Raw genomic sequence first — 7774 nt, 5'->3', positions numbered from 1 at the left:
AGATATATATGTCCCAATGTTCGCAGAATCATTATAATGGCCAAGATAACGGAAGCAACCTAAGTGTCCATCAACAGATGCATCGACAAAGAAAATGTGATATATATATTTACACACACACACACATATACACATACATACAATGGGACACTGCTGCTGCTGCTAAGTCGCTCAGTCGTGTCCAACTCTGCTCGACCCCATAGACAGCAGCCCACCAGGCTCCCCGTCCCTGGGACTCTCCAGGCAAGAACACTGGAGCGGGTTGCCATTTCCTTCTCCAGTGCGTGAAAGTGAAAAGTGAAAGTGAAGTTGCTCAGTCGTGTCCGACTCTTAGCGACCCCGTGGACTGCAGCCCACCAGGCTCCCCGGTCCATGGGATTTCCCAGGCAGGAGTACTGGGGTGGGTGCTGTTCAGTCATAAAAAGAATGAAATTTTGCCATTTGCACCAACATGGATGGACTTGGAGGGCATTATACTAAGCGAAATAAATCAGAAAAAGATAAATACTGTATGATATCACATGTGGGATCAAAAGAATACAATAAACTAGTGACTATAACAAAGAAGCAGACTCACAGATTGAGAGCGAATGAGTGGCCGCCGGTGGGGAGAGGGAGGTGGAGGGGTGCTCTTGGGGGAGCGGATTAAGGGTACAAACCACTATGAACCAAATAAACCACAAGGATATACTGTGCAACACAAGGAATATAGCCGGTATTATACAAGAGCCATAACTGAAGGATGACCTTTAAAAGCTGTGAAGCACTATCGTACACTTAAAACTTACATATTTTGTACCTGCTATGCTTCAATAGGAGAAGGCAATGGCACCCCCCTCCAGTACTCTTGCCTGGAAAATCCCATGGATGGAGGAGCCTGGTGGGCTGCAGTCCACAGGGTCGCTAAGAGTCGGACACGACTGAGCGACTTCACTTTCACTTTTCACTTGCATGCATTGGAGAAGGAAATGGCAACCCACTCCAGTGTTCTTGCCTGGAGAATCCCAGGGATGGGGGAGCCTGGTGGGCTGCTGTCTGTGGGGTCGAGCAGAGTCGGACACGACTAAAGTGACTTAGCAGCAGCAGCAGCATGCTTCAATAACCCTAGAGGAGGAAATGGCAACCCACTCCAGTATTCTTGCCTGGAGAATCCCATGGACAAAAGAGCCTGGCAGACTACAGTCCATGGGGTCGCAAAGAGTCAGACACGACTGAGCACACACACAAATTCAATAAAATAAAATATATAGATAGGTCATTAAAAAAAAACAGAAGTGAGAGAGAGTCAGACACACAGAGAGGAGAATTCTTTGAAGACACAGACACAGAGGGAAGATGGCCCGATGACCTTGGAGGCAGAGACTGGAGTGATGGATCTACAGACAACCAAGGAGTGCCAAAGACGGCTGGCCACACCGGAGGCCGAGGAAAAGGAATGCAACGGGTTACTCCACCTCCGGAGCCTTCAGAGAGAGCGCAGCCCTACCAATACCTTGATCTTGGACTTTTAGCCCCAGATCCATAGGAGAACAATTTTCTAGTATTTTAAGCCAAAACAAAATAAAATAAAAGTGACTGCAGACCAAGTACATATATTCCACTCAGTCCACATGGAATATACTCCCAATGTGACTTCTCCTTAATCAAGCTTCTCCTAATACCAGTGACCACTTCAGTGCCTTGCAACACAAAGCAAATTGTGACCCGGGGCAGGTTAGATGGAGCAAGACAGCAGCCTTAACCAACTGCAGTTAAAATACCTTACCTTTTCCATTCTTATAAAGACACCTGCCCATGTGAATACAGCGACAAAGCACCTCCCAAGAGCCTGGAAGAAAAGTACGTGCAATGAAGGGGGCCTGACGCTTAAATTCTGTTAGCTTCATTGAAATTTGCCTCCGCCTGTCATATTTTTGAAAATGTTTAACTTGGCCATATAAACTCTATTTGTGATCAGTATTTGATGTTCAGCCCTGGAGGTGGATGCTTTTGAATTGTGGTGTTGGAGAAGACTCTTGGGAGTCCCTGGGACTGCAAGGAGATCCAACCAGTCCATCCTAAAGGCAATCAGTCCTGAATATTCATTGGAAGGACTGATGTTGAAGATGAAGCTCCAATACTTTGGCCACCTGATGCAAAGTGTTGACTCATAGGAAAAGACCCCGATGCAGGGAAAGATTGAAGGTGGGAGTAGAAGGGGATGCAACAGAGGATAAGATGGTTGGATGGCATCACTGACTCGATGGACATGAGTTTGAGTAAGCTCCAGGAGATGGTGATGGACAGGGAGCCCTGGCAGTGCTGCAGTCCATGGGGTCGCAAAGAGTCGGACACGACTGAGGGACTGAACAACAATCTGTAGGTGCTTAGTTTAATTTTGCTTTGGAATCAGTTGACTAGGCAGACAAACGTCCTCTGGAACAGGGTGTCCTAGTTGGAAGTAAAAAGAAAACCTCTCCCCACGTCTCCATCATTGACCCCGCATGAATGGCACCGTGTGGGAGGATTCCGGGACCTGTGGCCACGCCTCCCAGGGGGTCAGACCTGATGGGGAGGCTCTGACATCGCCCCCGCCCCTCTTCCCGCCCAGAGCAGGCCTCGTATTAGGCTCTGCCCCCGGTTCCCCGGATAAGGCAGTGGCACCCCACTCCAGTACTCTTGCCCGGAAAATCCCATGGATGGAGAAGTCTGGTGGGCTGCAGTCCATGGGGTTGCTAAGAGTCGGACACGACTGAGCGACTTCCCTTTCACTTTTCACTTTCATGCGTTGGAGAAGGAAATGGCAACCCACTCCAGTGTTCTTGCCTGGAGAATCCCAGGGACGGCGGAGCCTGGTGGGCTGCCGTCTGTGGGGTCACACAGAGTCGGACACGACTGAGCGACTTAGCAGCAGCCCGGTTCCCCCAATCAGGTGGCCTTCCTTTGCGGCGACTTCTCCCTTTCTTCTAGGGTGTCATGGACGTTGAGGACCACCAGGTGGCGGTGTCTGCTCACGGGGCGCTCTGTCGTCACCTCGTGGCCGAAAGTGAGCATTACGCCTTCTCCCCTGTCCTGAGGGTGCAGTGAGAATCCAGTTCCAGTTGGCAAGGGTTAACCCCTCCCTCTGGGCTCTGTGGGCTGACCCAGCGGCCCAGGAAGGAATGTTCAGATTCTGGGGCCTAAAGAAAACATTTTTCAAAGCCCTCCTTGCTCTCGGTTGATTGCGTTCTTCTTGTTGTTGAGTCGCTAATTTGTATCCGACTCTTTGGGACCCCATGGACTGCAACCCTCCAGGCCTCCCTGTCCATCACCGTCTCCCGGAGCCTGCTCAAACTCATGTCCATCGAGTCGGTAATGCCATCCAACCATCTCATCTTCTGTCCCCACGACGTTCTCCCCTTGCCCTCAATCTTTGCCAGCATCAGGGTCTTTTTCCAAAGTGTCATCATTGTTCAGTTCAGTTCAGTCCCTCGATTGTGTGCGACTCTTTGCCACTCCATGGACTGCAGCACAGCAGGCTTCTCTGTCCATCACCAACTCCCGGAGTTTACTCAAACTCATGTCCACTGAGTCGGTGATGCTATCCAACCATCTTGTTCTCTTCTCCTCCCGCCTTCAATCTTTCCCAGCATCAGGGTCTTTTCCAATGAGTCAGCTCTTCACATTAGGTGGCCGAAGTATTGGAGTTTCAGCTTCAACATCAGTCCTTCCAGTGAACACCCAGGACTGATTTCCTTTAGGATGGACTGGTTTGATCTCCTTGCAGTCCAAGGGACTCTCAAGAGTCTTCTCCAACACCACAGTTTAAAAGCATCAATTCTTCAGTGCTCAGCTTTCTTTATAGTCCAACTCTCACATCCATACACGACTATTGGAAGTGTCACTGTTACCTGCTCCCAATGCTATGAGGCTTCACGGAAAGCCCCAGCTGTTTCTTTAACAGGGTTCCCGAACCTTGCTGGCCTCTCTCTCGTCTCCCAGCCCTGCCTCCCTACCCCTCCTCTGCCTCTGACCTCTCCACCTTGGATCCCAGGTAGGACCACGGCCTTGCCCTTAGGAAGCTGCTGCTTTGGGGGAGGAGCAATAAAAAAGAGAGCTGCCTTGGTGACTCAGTGGTAAAGACTCCACTTGCCAATTCAAGAGACGTGAGGTTGATCCTTGGTCTGGGAAGATCCCACAAGCCCATGCGCCATACTGAGCCTGCGTTCTAGAGCCCTGCGAGCCCGGCAGCTGCAACAGAAGAAGCTGCCGCAGTGAGAAGCCCACATGCCGAAACTAGGGAGCAGCCTCCGCTGACCGCATTTGGAGAAAAGCCCGCTCTGCAAGGAAGATGCAGTACAGCCAAAAGTAAATAAATAAAATTACATTAAAAAAGAAAAGGAATGAAACCACCGCAGGCTCTGTGACAGGATGAGTGTGTGTGGAACAGGCTCAGAGCATGACCCCAAACTCTCCAGGCAAGGTGAACTCTGAGCTGAGCCCTAAGGATGCTGAGAAGTCAGCCAGGCGGCAGACGGAGAACCCGTAGGGTAGTCACTGGAGGCAGGGTGAGGTTTCATTCTAGAGCAATCACCTTCGCTTCCGTGAAAGAGCAGGTGAGCAGAGACAAAGCCAGGGGGTCACTGGATGGGGACTAGGGGGTGGTCAGGGCCTCAGGAGACTCCCTAAGGTGGTGGGTAGTTTATTTTTTTATGTTTTACTTATTTTTGGCTGTGCTGGGGCCTTCGTCACTGCAAGGGCTTTTCTCTAGTTGCCGTGTGTGGGCTTCTCTTGTTGTGGTCATGGGTTCTAGGGCGCACAGTCTTCAGTAGTCACGGCACACGGGCTCAGTAGTTGCAGCTCGAAGGCTCTGGAATGAGGGCTCAGGAGTTGTGGCCCATGGGCTTCGCTGCTCAGCGGCCTGTGGGATCTTCTCGGATGAGGGATCAAACCCCTGTCCCCTGCGTTGGCAGGCGGATCCTTCACCACTGAGGCTCCAGGGAAGCCCTGGCTATGGATAGTTTAGAATCAGCTTTGCAGGTTCAGAAACTCAATCCCTTCAATATCCCAAGATAAGTGTGCCATATTTAGCAAATAAAAATATACCTACCTAACTGAAATTTCCGATAAATTATGAAAAAATGGTTATGTAAGTATATATAACGATAAGTATGTATAAGTATACTTATAACCATAAGTATGTCCTCAATATTATGTGAAATTCTAATTTAACTGTGTATCCAATATTTTATCTGTCAACTCCACTGTCAATGACAGACTTCAGGACTGATTCATATGTATCAAACTCACAGGGGACTGATAGAAACACACCTGTTTGTTGATTTACAATGGTGGAAAGGGCTAAAAAGATACATCTCTTATTCAGACTCTTCTTTCTGGCAAATTAAACTAACCAATGCTCGCTGCTTGGTGAGCATGGAATGAAGACAAAGGCCATGAGAAGTCTGAAAGGACATTTCATCTCAAGGTGAAACCACTGGGTGTCGTTTCCAGGGTTCCCAAGAGCTGTGGCACCACAGGCCTTTATGTTTCAGCCCAGAAAGGAATTCAGCGAGAGGCCGAGAGCTAGATAAGAAGCGATTTATTAGGACACTTGTAAGATTCACAAGTGGCAGGCAAGTACTGCACTGTCTCTGATACTCAGTGGGTTACACTTTTATAATCAGAGGAAGAGAGGGGAGGAGGAGAAGACCTTTTTTGTCTTTCTTGAGTACACGTCGTGTCTCTGCCATCAGTTCCTCCCCTAGGTAGGGCAGGGATGTTTACTCGTCCCTCCCAATACGGTCAGGCCAGGACTGTCATCAGTTCACTTCAGTTCAGTTCAGTCGCGTCCAGCTTTTTGCAACCTCACGGACTGCAGCACGCCAGGCCTCCCTGTCCATCACCAACTCCCGGAGTTTACTCAAACTCATGTCCACTGAGTCGGTGATGCCATCCAACTATCTCATCTTCTGTCGCCTGCTTCTGCTCCTGCCTTCAATCTTTCCCAGCATCAGGGTCTTTTCAAACAAGTCAGCACTTCACATCAGGTGGCCAAAGTATTGGAGTTTCAGCTTCAACATCAGTCCTTCCAATGAATATTCAGGACTGATCTCCTTTAGGATGGACTGGTTGGACCTCCTTGCAGTCCAAGGGACTCTCAAGAGTCTTCTCCAACACCACAGTTCAAAAGCATCAATTGTTTGGTGCTCAGCTTTCTTTATAGTCCAACTCTCACATCCATCCATGACTACTGGAAAAACCACAGTCTTGACTAGACGGATTTTTGTTGGCAAAGTAATGTCTCTGCTTTTTAATACGCTATCTAGGTTGGTCATAACTTTTCTTCCAAGGAGCAAGGGTTTTTTAATTTCATGGCTGCAGTCACCATCTGCAGTGATTTTGGAGCCCCCAAAATAGTCTGTCACTGTTTCCACTGTTCCCCCATCTATTGGCCATTAAGTGATGGGACCAGATGCCATGATCTTAGTTTCCTGAATGTTGAGCTTTAAGCCAACTTTTTCACTTTCCTCTTTCACTTTCATCAAGAGGCTCTTTAGTTCTTCCTCCCTTTCTGCCATAAGGGTGGTGTCATCTGCATATCTGAGGTGATTGATATTTCTCCCGGCAATCTTGATTCCAGCTTGTGCTTCTTCCAGCCCAGCGTTTCTCATGATGTACTCTGCATATAAGTTAAGTAAGCAGGGTGACAACATACAGCCTTGACATACTCCTTTTCCTATTTGGAACCAGTCTGTTGTTCCATGTCCAGTTCTGTTGCTTCCTGACCTGCATACTGGTTTCTCAAGAGGCAGATCAGGTGGTTCAGTATTCCCATCTCTTTCAGAATTTTCCACAGTTTGTGGTGATCCACACCAAGGCTTTGGCACAGTCTGTCTGGCATAGGACTATTTGGCATTGGACTGTCATAGCACCTTGGGAAAATAGTTTCAGGTCTCAGCACAATGAGGGTCTTTCATTTTGAAGAGTCACCTTCCCATAAATGATTGTTTTTTGTGTGCACAGAGCCTGATTTGGGGTCATTAACTTGATGACCCCCCTGGGCATGTTGTAGGCCTTATTTTCAACATTTTTTATTGTCTTGGGGGCATGGTGCAAAGAACATGTCTTATGGGTCAAAGAACATGTTTTGGGGGGCTACTGACTCACTGAGCTCACCGGGGAGGATGCAGGTCTCACGCCACCGTTGTTTTGTTTGTTTGGGGCATGTCTTCTGCTTCTGTTGCATGGTTCTGTTGCTAAGCAAGTTAGCTTGATTTTGTCGTTAAGCAGGCCAATCTGACTTTGAGGCTAAGTGACTCGTTTTGCTTCACGAGTGAAGCAAGCCCACACTGCTTCAGAATTTTCCCATTACTTCCTTGAGTGATCATTAGTCTTACTGTGGTCTCCCAAATCCTCCCGAAGTTCCCTCTCTATCTACAGTTCCCTAATGGGGAATTCTGTCCCTATCAAAGGCATGGGTAAGTCTGGAGTATTATCCTGGCCTCACAGCATCGAACCTTCTCTGGTGACAGAATATGCAAGTTCCCAAGGAACAAGGTAGGTCAGGGCCTGCAAGTCCTCATGTCCGCCCTCCTCTGGCTCATCTGCCACGTTCTTTTGGTTGATTCCTGTGCTCTCAGAGGGGCCTTCCTTTCAAAGTCTCGGAGCTCCCAGCCAATGACATATATCTCACTCTTGGATTACACATTTTTCTTTTAAAAACATATTTCCGTGGTATTTATTTGGCCTTCTTAAATCCATCTAGAGTAAAAAGGTAGTCTTTTGACTGAGAAGTCACTTCAGAAACTTGGGG

Source organism: Bos mutus, chromosome 11 (genome assembly GCF_027580195.1).
Source record: "Bos mutus isolate GX-2022 chromosome 11, NWIPB_WYAK_1.1, whole genome shotgun sequence".
NCBI classification, from domain to species: Eukaryota; Metazoa; Chordata; class Mammalia; order Artiodactyla; family Bovidae; genus Bos; species Bos mutus.
The sequence above is the reverse complement of the archived record's forward strand: the minus strand, read 5'-3'. Positions refer to the sequence as shown.